Source organism: Hibiscus syriacus, unplaced genomic scaffold, assembly GCF_006381635.1.
Source record: "Hibiscus syriacus cultivar Baekdansim isolate YM2019G1 unplaced genomic scaffold, ASM638163v2 tig00014370_pilon, whole genome shotgun sequence".
NCBI classification, from domain to species: domain Eukaryota; kingdom Viridiplantae; phylum Streptophyta; class Magnoliopsida; order Malvales; family Malvaceae; genus Hibiscus; species Hibiscus syriacus.
Window position 1 is genome coordinate 540,007 of NW_024062323.1, and position 12,908 is coordinate 552,914.

Genomic DNA, 12,908 nt, shown 5'->3' on the forward strand with positions numbered 1-12,908 from the left:
AATTTACCTCGTTTGTCCCAAATAACTAACTCCGTTAAAAAAGACACGGGTAAATTAATATTAATCGCTCAACTATTCTCATGGTTTCATTCTGGTCACCCCAAGTATTTTCTTTCGTCTGCTAACTTTTTTTATTTACAAAATCATCAATGATGGTTCTCCTGCAAAAATTAATTGATAAATGAACTCATGTTGTTGCTGCTGCTGTTGAGACTAAACAAAATCATTTGTTGTTGATTTTGCAGCGACGAACAGAGCATTGGTTGAGGGAAGTAAATCGGCTACTGGGATGCATTAAAAGCAAAAGGAAAAATCAGTCTCCAAACTAGAAGACGATTTGTCCACCATTGAAGCAAATGATCGAACAGGTTCCGGGCGTCGTTGAGGACCACAAATCTTTTTGTAAGAACTTTGTGATATGAAAGCTTCACCAAAACCTGAACTTAAAAAAGAAATGGCGAGGACATTCCATATCGCATATCCTGAAACCAGGAACTAAAAATGAACTTGTTGTAATTGAGACAAATCATCAAACAAGTGGTGGGCAACGGAAAATGAAAACCATATAACATAAAACCAGAAAATGAAAAGTTGAGTAATGTTTATACACTGGTTTCGGGTGCTTTGGTGCGAATTAGTTGCTTGAAAATACGAGAAGCGACATTGTTGGTTTTAAACGTCACATTTGAATCAAAATTCTTAAACAAAAACAAAAATTTTAATGCTTTTTAGTTTACATTGGTTTGGTTCTTATAAAAAAATATGTTACGGTAAAAATAAATGAAATATATTGGTGACTAATGGATGTCGAGGAGAGCAATGAGGGAGAAGACATATACGTAGGTTGGATGCGTTGGGAGGCTGAAAGAGCGTTTGAGTGGCAGTGTGAAACTACGAGGTATTTGCAGATAGAGTAAAAATAAGTATAGTGATGATTTTAAAAGAAAAAAAAATTAGGTGGTCAAAATAAATAATAAAGGTGACTAGAACAGAATTGGGAATAATTGAGTGATTGAATATGTAATTTACATGTGTTTTTTTAACAGAGTTAGTTATTTAGGATAAACAAGATAAAAACGTCTCAAAATATATTTTAAGGGACAATTTGATATAAATAATACAGTCCAGGGAAAATGAGACATTTAAGCCTAATTTTTAATAATTTAATTTTTTTTATCGGATGATTCTACATCGAATATTACATACTAAAATATATTATTATTGTGATAATCAAAAAATACAACAAAATCATATTCTCATATGTTATGAGATAAGAGGAGATAATGTAGTAGGTTGCCCCAACCCCAGATTAAGAGCAGCTTCAATGGAAAATCTCCGACAGTTAAATTTTTTTTTTAAAATAAAAATAAAATACAGTATTCATATGCAGTACTTATATGTATATATAAATAAATACTATTAAGAGTAATTTACCCCTTCTTTATTTAAAAGATGCGATGATGCGAGAGGCAGCTAATTTTCGCCTAAAATTTCAACCGTCTTACCTATTGTGTAACCCATTTGATCTGACTAACAAAAGGTCGGGTTGTAACGGGCCAAGGCAAACGGACCCGTGTGAAAATCCGCCAGATCGATCTTACCAGTACTGTTGTTTGCGTAGATTAATAACCCTTCCTCAAAAACTAATCTCAAAGCTACTGCTTTTCCTGTTTATTTATCTGCAATAGAAATTAGATCTTGAATCAATTTTTCGAACATATCATTTTTGTTTGCCCTAATTTCATCGAGGAATATCTCAGATTTTTTTTACTAGTATTTGCTTTATTTCTACAAATTGATTTTGTAAGATGTGGAGTTCGATTGCGGATTTGAAAGAGAATTTGAATAAGATCGCGCTGGGTGTGCTCGACGACGAAGACGAAGAACTCGAGATCTATGGTTATGGGAATATAGATCAATCGCCATTCTCTGAAAGAAGGAATTCTCTTAGGTTTGCGCATGCAAAGCCCGTTTCCCTCTCCCCGGTCGCCAATGGAACTGATTCGCCAATTAATTCTGAGGTATCATTGCATTTATATTCGTGCTTGAATTTTTTTATTAATATTTGGCGCCTCTGAGTTTGGAATAGATTCAGCTTGCTGTTCAATTTCTTTATATTTCATATTTGATAGTTTGATTAGTATTCCCCACCCCCCCTTTTGCAGTCTGGAATCAGGCTTGTGAAGTGATAGCTTAAGCTTCAGAAAGCAGTTTTTTAATTAATTATTTGCACTGGCTATTATTTCTGTCTGTACAATGTAAAGAATCAGTGGTAGCTCGAAAAGTTTGACTCGATAAATTCAATTTCAGAATGTTAATTGCTTAAACTTTTATGTGTATCTTGGTGAGGTTTGAAGTTCTTGATAACACGAAATAGTGCTGAGATAGTTCAAGGATCTTTACATGGATGCATGAAACTTTTATTTGATGATTGTTAGTCTACCACGCAATACTGGTAACACTTTCCCTGGTATTTGTTCTTGGGTCTTAGTGGTGAACGAGAACCTCTGCAACCCAGCTAGCTGGTTTTAACCTTTTCTGGTAATACAATTGTCATATTTGATTGAGGAATAGTGAGCGGGTGGTTTAGGATTGAATCTCTGGCCTCTTTGGGGCTTCCTAATCTCCTCTTTTGGTATCAAGAGTGGCTGTTTGCTTTTTGATTGTGTTAATTGTAGGCTTGAAGTTTTCCCTCAATCTCATAGAATGTGCTTTACTAGTGGACTTGGCATTTTTGGGGCAGTTGTACTTTACCTTTCATGCATGATAATTGAGCTATGTTATGTTTATTATGTAGTTTGAAAGATACAGAGCTGAAATCAAGAAGCTTCAGGAATCCGAGTCTGAAATTAAGGCTTTATCATTCAATTACGCTGCTTTGTTAAAGAAAGAGGCCCAACTTGGTAGTTACAATTATGACCACTGACCAGTGATATTTTTTTTGAGAATAAGGGCATGTTGTGGTTGTAGTTCTTCCAGTTTATTTTCAGGATTGGTCTAAAATTCAAGTCTTATAAATGTTAACAATGCAGTTATTTTTAAACTGTTCTAGTTGTTTAACATTTTCGAATGGCTTCTTTCTCTCCATTTGCCTTACATATCATTTCCAGGAACAAATTTCCAGACTGAACCAAGAGAATAGCTCATTGAAACAAAATTTGAATGTGACAAATGCAGCTCTGGGTTCAGCTAGAAGTGAATATTCCAAAGTATCAAGTAACGGATTTAATGCATCCAAGGTAGTGTCTAGTCTCAATTAGTGTTGTTGTCTGAAACCTATTGTTTATTGAGAAATTATGGAATTTATGCGATATGTTCTGCAATTCAGATTGCAAGTGTAGTTCCATGTAATAAACCTAACATAATGTGTGCTACTGAATGTTCTGTTTTTGATGTTTTTAAACTGTAAGTATCTTGCAAGAAGCAGATGTAAAATGGATTTTATTGTATCATGTTTCACTCCTTTGGCAACCTTGAATCTCCCTTTAGGTATATGTCATAAAAATCTAGAGATGGCTCCTTCCCTTAGAATGAAAATTGGCCTTCTATTTCTTCTAGCTTCGTGTTCTTGATGCCTGTCCTTCATGAAATGAGTTGGCTGTGATGCTTGGATCGTTTAGTGGCTCAAATATGTGACACACATGATATTAATTGTTTAGATTTTGTCCTTTTCCTGTACTGGAACATGTAATCTGTTGTGAGCTTGTCTTGAATTATTAGTCCACTGCCACCAGGTTAGTATTAACCTGCTTTCTTAATGTACTTGTCTTTATTGGCTGATCAACTGTACCCATTTCTCCAGGGAAATGATGATCAGTCACCACACCAACTGCGTAAGTCAGCGAGTATTGTAAAAAATCGTCATGGTGGAAACCAAATGTCCAATGGTGTATCCTCTAAACATGATGGAAGAGAAAAGGTAATGCAACTCTTGCTTTTATACTTCTCTCTCCACATCTCTATTTTATTATAAGAGGCATTATTAGGATGTTTGGAAGCACTGTCTATTTGTTTTCACATTTCATTCCAATATTTTTTTTCCTTGTCTCTCTATTTGTTTCTTTAGATAATGACCAGATATGCTGGAAGAGAAAAATAGGTCCCTGGAGGCAGTTCAAGCTAATCATGAATTACAAATAAAGCAATTGAATATGGAACTTGAAAAGGAACGTGATAAACTAGGGAGTCTACATATGAGATTGCAAGGTATATTTGTACACCTTGAAGTCCCAATTATGATACTTGCAAATACCATCCATTGTCAAAGAAAGGAAACATCATCTTCTTCATTATCTGTAAAATTCCAGAGGAGGACAAGCAGAACGAGTCTTTTCAGGAGGAGCTTAAGTTAATGAAATCAGAGAAGGATAAAGTAAGCTTCTAAATTGTTCAGTGTTCATAGATGTGATCATTTAATTGTCTGTTTAAAGTAAACCCTCCCAACCCTTTCTTTTATTGCACATAAATGTTCAGTGTTGATAAATGTAATAATTTATTTGACAGACCTTCACTGAGCTTGGCAAATTACACAGTGAATTGAATGGAAAAATAGTAGAAATAAGACGTTTGCAAATGGAGTTGAATAGACAGGAGGATGAAGGTTCAGATGATACAGTGAATAATTTGAAAAGAATGATTGCCGCCTTGGAGAAAGAAAACACCCGTCTAAAGGTGGATACCTCCTTGCCTTGTTAGGAGTTGCCATTTAAGGAAGTTTATTATAATCGATGGGGATTATTCATCCTGAATGTGCTTCTATTTATATGCTCTTTTAGATGGAGAAGATTGAACTCGAGGCTGCCCTGGAAAGTAGCAAGAAATCTTTGACTGGCAAGATTGATCCCAATGCTTCAGAGACTCCGGTAATATCCAATTTGCTGTGCATGGGCTATGTGCTCTGCAGGCTCCTCATTCCTTTCTTTTTGGTTTGTTTAGGTGTGCATGAGATTTGATACATAATTGGTTATTGTTGTTATATTTTCTTTCCAGAAAGTTTTAATCTTTCAGTTTTTCATTTTATCAGTTCTTTTTGTATGTAATATCTTTTTTCTCCAGAAGGTAGATTCAGCAGGAAGTTCTGCCCGAATGAAAGAAATGGAACTATCACTACAGAAAATGGAAAAAGATCTGGAAGAAACATGCCGTGAAAGGGATAAGGCTGTGCTAGAATTGACTCGTCTTAAGCAACATTTGCTAGAAAAGGTTGATTGTCCCTGAACTTTTCAGGAGTTTTTGATGAAATTTGATCTTATATATATTTAGGTTTCACTATAGTGGCATCTGTCAAATTGTCTAGCATAGACTGTTTGATGTTAAAGGATTTCTTTGTTCCTCTTGACTCATTATATTGCATTACAATGACTTAGTGGTGTCTTGCATGCAACTGTAATTGTCTAGCCATTATTTGCAAATATTACAGAAGGTATTGCTCTATTCATACCCCTCTCCTGGAGGGAAAAAAGAATAGAAGAATTCTGATATATGTTTTTTCAAAAGAAATGCAGTTGATTTTGTAGCTTCTTGTATTTTGTTATAGGTTTATGTAGATGATGATATTGACAACATGCCACTACGAGGAAAAAAAATAGTAATGTGGTAGTCTAACTTTAAGCTTTCATTAGGATCAACTTCAACTTTCTGTTTCCTCTGCTACATTCTATGAGGATCCTGGAACCTGTACGTTTTAAAGTATTTTCTTACAATTTATGTCATCAAAATTAAATATGGTTTCTTTTGCTGCAATATTTTCTAGGAATCTGAAGAATCAGAAAAAATGGATGAAGATAGTAAAATTATTGAAGAACTTCGTGAGAGCAATGAATATCAGAGAGCTCAAATTGCACGCTTGGAGAAAGCCCTGAAGCAAGCGATGACAGATCTGGAAGAAGATAAGATGATGAACAACAATGAAATCCAGAAGTCTAGGGAAACCATAGATGATCTGAATAAGAGACTTGCAAACTGTATAGGAACAATAAATTCTAAAAATGTCGAACTGCTAAATCTTCAAACTGCTCTTGGTCAGTACTATGCTGAAATTGAAGCTAAGGTAAGTAGATCTCTAGTATTGTGTACGGAAAACTCTCAAGTAAGTAGTGGCCCAAGTAAAAACTTGGATTTAATGCTTACTTTATAAATCAGAGATTTTCTGTTTAGTTACTTTGAAGTTCCTTTTATAAGGTGGAATGTGGATAAGCATGTGCCTTGAAGTCGATAGTTTTTTTCCTCTGCTTTTCCTTTCTAATCATCTATGTATTCTCCAGGATGCAGATGAGCATTCAGAATTATCAAAGAGGGAAAAGGAAGAAATTCTGGCAAAGCTTTCTCAAACAGAAAGAGCAGTAGCAGAAGGGAAAGCAAGAGTAAACAAGCTTGAGGAAGATAATGGGAAACTAAGGCGTACTCTTGAGCATAACATGACAAGGATTAACAGAATGTCTATGGACTCTGATTATCTTGTTGACAGGTTAGCCCGTTTAAATGTTGAATCATATTCTTACCATGAGGAATTGTCTACATGTTAGAACTGCATGTATGTGTACAAATTACTTGCTTGCTTAAGCTTTGGGATGGGCCCTTCTTTCCTTTTGATGGACATTTGAAACCCCCTTTGGCATGTATCATCTGCTATAAATTGATCTGCATGATATGGCATATAAAGGATCTCCTTTATAAATAAAATAGATCTTACCTTCAAAGAAAAAGTTCTATAGAAAGCCAATTTTGAATTCCTTGGTCAATACTGCAGAAAATTTCAGAACTGAGATCTGTCATTTCTGTTATATTGTGTTTAGAACCAGCTTAACATAATCATAGATGTCAACTGAAACTAACTTCCATAATTTAGAATGCTAATTTTACATTTCTTGCAGGCGTATTGTGATCAAACTACTTGTGACCTATTTCCAGAGAAACCACAGCAAAGAGGTATAAAATGGTTCAAGTAAATTGTGTAACAGAACTAGATAATTAACTTTCTCTTCTAATTTCCTTTTGCATACTAATATTTGATATAATCAAGGCTGTGGAATCACTTACTTACTGCACTGATCTCAAATGCACTTCTCCTGCAGGGAAAAAAAATACTGCTTCTGAGTTAAAATAGATGTTCTTACATTATATGTATATATATTCATAATTATTGTAGGTTTTGGATCTTATGGTTCGGATGCTGGGGTTCTCAGATGAAGACAAGCAGAGGATAGGTATTGCTCAACAAGGTACTGGAAAAGGTGTTGTTCCGGGTGTTTTGGGTCTACCTGGTCGCTTGGTTGGTGGCATCTTGGGTGGAGGTTCAGCCGATGTACATGCAACTATCACCCTTGATAATCAGGTAGCTTTTTATTTTTAACCTTGTTCAGAAAACGGATTTTCCAATTTCCTTGCATAAATAATATTTCTTGTTTTGATGTCTTGATAATCTGTGTGAAGAAATGGATCGAAATTTGTTTGGTTTCTCTGCGCTAGGGCTTAATGAGTCAACATAGTAGTCTCTTTGAAACCCGTTCCATTTTCTCTATCCATGACATGCAAGTTCAAGTCACCTCAAATTATGTGGCATTTATGTTAGTGCTACCAACCTGGTCTTCCCTTGAAAACAAATCCTCAATTCAATGCCCCCCCACCCCGCCTTTCCTCTGCCTTCATGAGATTAGTGATTTCCTCTATAGCATTTAATTTTCCTTGGATAAGTTTTGCGGCTAAGGCTTAGATTTAGATTCAAGAATCCGCAATATATGGATGGAAATTAGCTCATGTTTTCCAAGCAAAGGAATTAGGCGGAGAAAGAAATGAATAAAATGAAATCAATACTCTTTACAAAGAGTGTCATACCAACAAAGAGGTCAAAAGCTTACTCAAACCATTGAATGAGAACATGAATGTTGAGAACAATCAATATCACTCAGCCTTGACTATCTATCTAGTATCAGGACACTCGAAAATCCAAGTCTAAATCATATTTTTCACCTCAGTCTATTGCAGATAATGAAATCAATACTCTTTACAAAGAGTGTCATACCAACAAAGAGGTCAAAAGCTTACTCAAACCATTGAATGAGAACATGAATGTTGAGAACAATCAAATATCACTCAGCCTTGACTATCTATGCTAGTATCAGGACACTCGAAAATCCAAGTCTAAATCATATTTTTCACCTCAGTCTATTGCAGATCTTTGGGTTGATTTTCTGCTCAAGGAAACCGAGGAAAGAGAAAAGAGGGCAGAAAGATGTTAGTAAGTCCAGCGAAGAACTACACGGAAGACCTCCAAATGCTGCAGTACCTACTTCATCCGCATCTGACCAAACAACTGGTGCTTCTGGTTTATCTAGGTATAGCCAAAACATAAGCCCTGTACCCTCGGTAGGAAATTTTCGGCAGCTTGAACATTCTGACTCCGAATTCTCAACCGTTCCTCTCACGACATCAGAAGGTAGCGGTCGTCTATCGAGACTACTACCGAAATACTGAAGGGTTTCTTGTGTGATGTAATTATTCAAAGGTATAGTTTCTTTACTGGATGTTGTAGCCATGATGAATTCACTTCAACATCTTCGACCAATTCCTTCATACGCTTGAAATAAGAAGAAATCCCTCCATTGTTCTTGTTTATATGCCCAATTTTATGTGAAAACGGATGTGGTGACAGAAAAAGAATACATGACATTAACATTGTGGCATTTGGTTTTTACTTTGTATTCCGATCTCGTTTATGTTTTCCAAACGAAGATTGAAGCATCTGCCTGTAGCCCATGATTGATTCATGAACATTTCGAGTTGGTTTGTAATTATCACATCCATGGTAATTATAACTATTAATTTTGCAACTTCGATTGGTATGAAATCAGATCGGTTTAAATTTAACTATTCAAGTTCTAAGTTAGTGTTAAATTAATATACTATTTAATATAAAACTCTTTCATCACTTGGTTTAGTTTTTTTAAATAAATAATTAATTAATTACTTATAACACTTTTAAAAATCTAATACTCCTTTCATCGTGTTAACGGATCATAGAACAGAAATATCAAGAAATCTTAAGGTCAACGCCAACGTTGTCATAAAAAACATGGGTTTCATATAAATATATATATATATATATATATATATATATATATGCACAATCTGGCACGACCGGTTTGCTGTACAATGAGGTTCCTTTTGGTTGGTTCGTCGCAGGAAACAGAAACATCTCTATTGTCTGTATACGAGGTTACAAACTGAGAGCTCTAGGAACAACATGTACATAAAAAAAAAAAAGAAAATAAATGCTGCAAATTATGCATCCCCGGAGGACGAATAGATAAAATTTATTAAACAAATTCCACGACTAAAAGGAACTCCTAATTGATGTAAAACAATTTTTTTATAACCCAAATTCTCCCTGAAACGAGCAAAATCACAATTCATTGAGCCAAGAAACATCAATCGCCAAAAATAACAGAGAAAAAAAAAATACAAATTTAGCCGAATAAAAAGTGAAGAAAAAGGAAGGCGTCCAAAGAGTCACCTCCTCCTCCTTCGATCACCATCGTACTGAGACAAAGGTACGAGTTCCGATAAGGGCGTGGAGATGGGAGTCGGAAGTGGTGAGCTCCGACAAACGGGACAAGAGCCGTTAAGTTTCAGCCAAGCATCAATACAAGTAACATGAAAATAGTGTCTACACTCGGGCATCATCCTCAACATCTCCAAATCTCTATACTCACATAAACATATCGAACATATGGTGCTCACAGAACTAGAACTCGCCGCCGCAGCCACCTTTTTGCTGAACAGGAACTTGGGGTAAGAGTTTATAACGGCACGGTCAAGCCCCACGACGATAACGCTTTCTTCGTCGTTTTCAATATCTTCTTCGCCGACGAAAAACAATCCTGGGAAGGATGATTCCGTCGGAGTTGGCGGCTGCGATTGGGTTAGGGGAAAAAGCGGGTGGCGGAGGAGAGGAGAAGCGACAGCAGATGTAGGAAGCGAGGAGGAGAGTGGAGAGGAGGACGAGGAAACCCAAGGCGAGGACGATGGCATAGCCGATGCCTAAGTTGGTGAGATAGGTAGGGGATGAAAGTGGAGGAGTTGACATTTGGGGTTAAAGGAAGAATCCATTTGGCAAAGAAAGGCAAAGATTTTGGAAGAGAAGGTGAGTAGATGACGCCTCAGCTGTTGCATTTAATTTATTACTCAGCAGGGTGGCATTTCTTGTGATTCTCCCCCTTCTTCCAACTTATTTAATCATTTAAATTTCGCATTGGTCGAATTCAAAATTTGGTCCTTCTATCATTCTTAAATTTAAAATTTAGTTCTTGTGCATTGGGATAATTTGATTCTCTACCTTTTTATTATAACTCGATCCAAAAAAATTATAATACGACTCGTTTTGTAAAAAAAAAATTGAAAGGAAAAACATTATATGCATTTCTTGAAATAATTAAGTTAGGTTAGCAACGGGTTGGTTCATATAGTAAGCAGCTTGATATTATTTAAACAAGTCTCGAGTTTGAGTCATTATATATGCAGAAAATCTACCAAAATTAGGTGTGTGACATAGGTCGATTTGGATGAATTAAAGCAAAGCCTTAGGAATCGAAAGCGTTAAAAAAATAATTAAGTTAATTTTTTTTTTGCTCGTGTGACTATATATTATTTTTTTGTAATTTTTTTATTGTGAACACTAATTGCAAGAAAGAAAAGTGAAAGAGCAAAGGGTGCCTTTTTCTTGCTTTTTGAAATCAAAGGGAGAATTCTCTTTCTCTGTTTTTTTATCTCTACAAAAAGGAAAAGCGTTCAAACTCAAATAAAGTTTTTCATTTAAAACTATTTTGCAGTGGGACATGCAACATTTACTCATCAAACGCGATGCATTTACCCCCTAATTTTAATACTCGTATGCATTTCTTCTTAATTATTTGCGACAGACCCACACCCTATAAACACAATTATTCGAATTATTGAATTTAATTTATCTTAAAAAGTAAAAACGATCCTATAAGATTAAATACGAATAATTTAACTACGATGTAATGGACCACAAATTGTAAACAACCAGTTCCCCTTTTAATTTGTTTGATCAACCGCCAGCTGTCCTCTAACTACGAGCCTTAAAATCACATTAGCTGAGACCTAAACCAGAGGCTCCACTTAAATACCTTGTGTGCAATTCAATGTAACATTCAATTACACAGAACTGCATTCGGTGTGTGTAATTGTTTAAGTGGTCACAGTAAAAAAAAAGGATAAATACTCGTTCAGGTCACTTTTGTTTCAATTTTGTTCTATCAAATTTCAAAAATATTATGTTTCAGTCACTTATTTTATTGATTTGTTATAATTTGTTCACCGAGCCGTTAAGTCCCGTTACTTTGATGGTGTGACATGAAAAAGGATTAATTTTTGATTCTACTCGTAAATTTTAAATAAAATATCAATTTAACCCTAAATTTCTACTTCGTTCATTTTTCACATCCTTTGTAAAAACATAAATATTCTCTTAACCCATAAATTTCAATTCACTCCCTTTCGGTCTCTTAAACGTTAATCCAATATCCGTTTTGTCGCTTTATCAAAATTAACGGTTCAATGATCAAACTATAACAAATCAATAACATAAATGATTAAAACGTAATTTTTTAAATTTTGACGATGAAAAATGAAATGAAAGTGACCTGAACGGTAGTTTATCTAAGCAATTAAGAGTTTAATCACATTCATTTGATGAACAAAGATAATAATAACATGGGGGGAAGACTTTAACCCCCAAAATTGGGTTAGAGTGTATGAAAAAAGCACAACAAAATAACAACATGATGGAGCCAAGATTAAAGTCTGATGGTTATTCTTTTTAAGCCGTGCATGGTTTTATGCTTCTTTAAGGCTGAAAAAGCAGAGAGCATTGGCTCCCACCTTTCTCATACGCTCTCCCAAATACTTTAATACCATCCACCTTTTTCATACTAATAATAACAATAATGTTATTCATATTCACCTAAATCTAAAAACTCTACGGCAGAAATTATTCCGGGGTTACTTTCACTACGTCGTTATTCGTGGTCTCAACTGTAGTCGTTGGTGTTTGAACCCACGACCTCTAAGAATAATAATAATTAATTTAACTATCGAGTTAAATTGGTTCGTGTTGCTAAATGTATTCATGATTTGAATTATAGTGATGAGACGTTCGAATACGACGACAATTCACGAAAAATTAAAAGATTTCTTTTGAAAAGAAAAAGAAACTTCAACCATTGAATAGGATATTCTTTTCTCTTGTTTATATTTTAACCATGTTTCCTTTTTAAGACTCATTGAATAAGACAACAAGGTTAAGTGACCTTGAGCCGGAAAATGGGACTAATTGTAATCAAACTGGTAGCCCTTTGTTAAAAGATGCTTATGCCATGCTTGATAAAGAAAGAAAAGATGTCCCCTTTCGCTTTCTCTTTTGCCTTTAAAGTAAGTCATTTGAATGGGATGGTGCCTAGGCTTTGGGCTAATTTATTAATAGCTGTTCAATTTAATCAAGGAATCAATGCTAAAAAAAGATTAAAGTTGCCAATGGCGGATGTACCAAATACTAGGAAGACTATTAAAACCACAACTCCAATGCTCATCTGTCTTTCTACAATGACCGTGGTTAGAGGGTGCGATGCGAGTCATGGGGATCTTAAGGCTTTCTTGTGCTATTGTGGCCGCCATGGAATGATGGAATGATCATCTACACACAGCTCCCGAGAATGGTGTTGGGACGATCAGAGACTCTCCTTCATAGTTGTGCTCAACCACCTCTGAAAGAAGCAGTCCAAGTGGAAAACCACCGCAGGAAATAAATGTAGACGGCACATCTTTTAAGGCTTAATTGGAAAATAAGTGCCCGGACTGAATCGATTTTATTAAATAGGTGCCCATAATGT

The 12,908-nt window shown here is 35.4% G+C and overlaps 2 pseudogenes; one reads left to right on the top strand and one right to left on the bottom strand.

The window, feature by feature from the left end:
• Positions 1-1,550: 1,550 nt before the first annotated feature.
• LOC120207202 lies at positions 1,551-8,652 on the top strand (annotated as a pseudogene).
• Positions 8,653-9,290: 638 nt separating this feature from the next.
• Positions 9,291-10,149, bottom strand: LOC120207199 (annotated as a pseudogene).
• Positions 10,150-12,908: the final 2,759 nt, after the last annotated feature.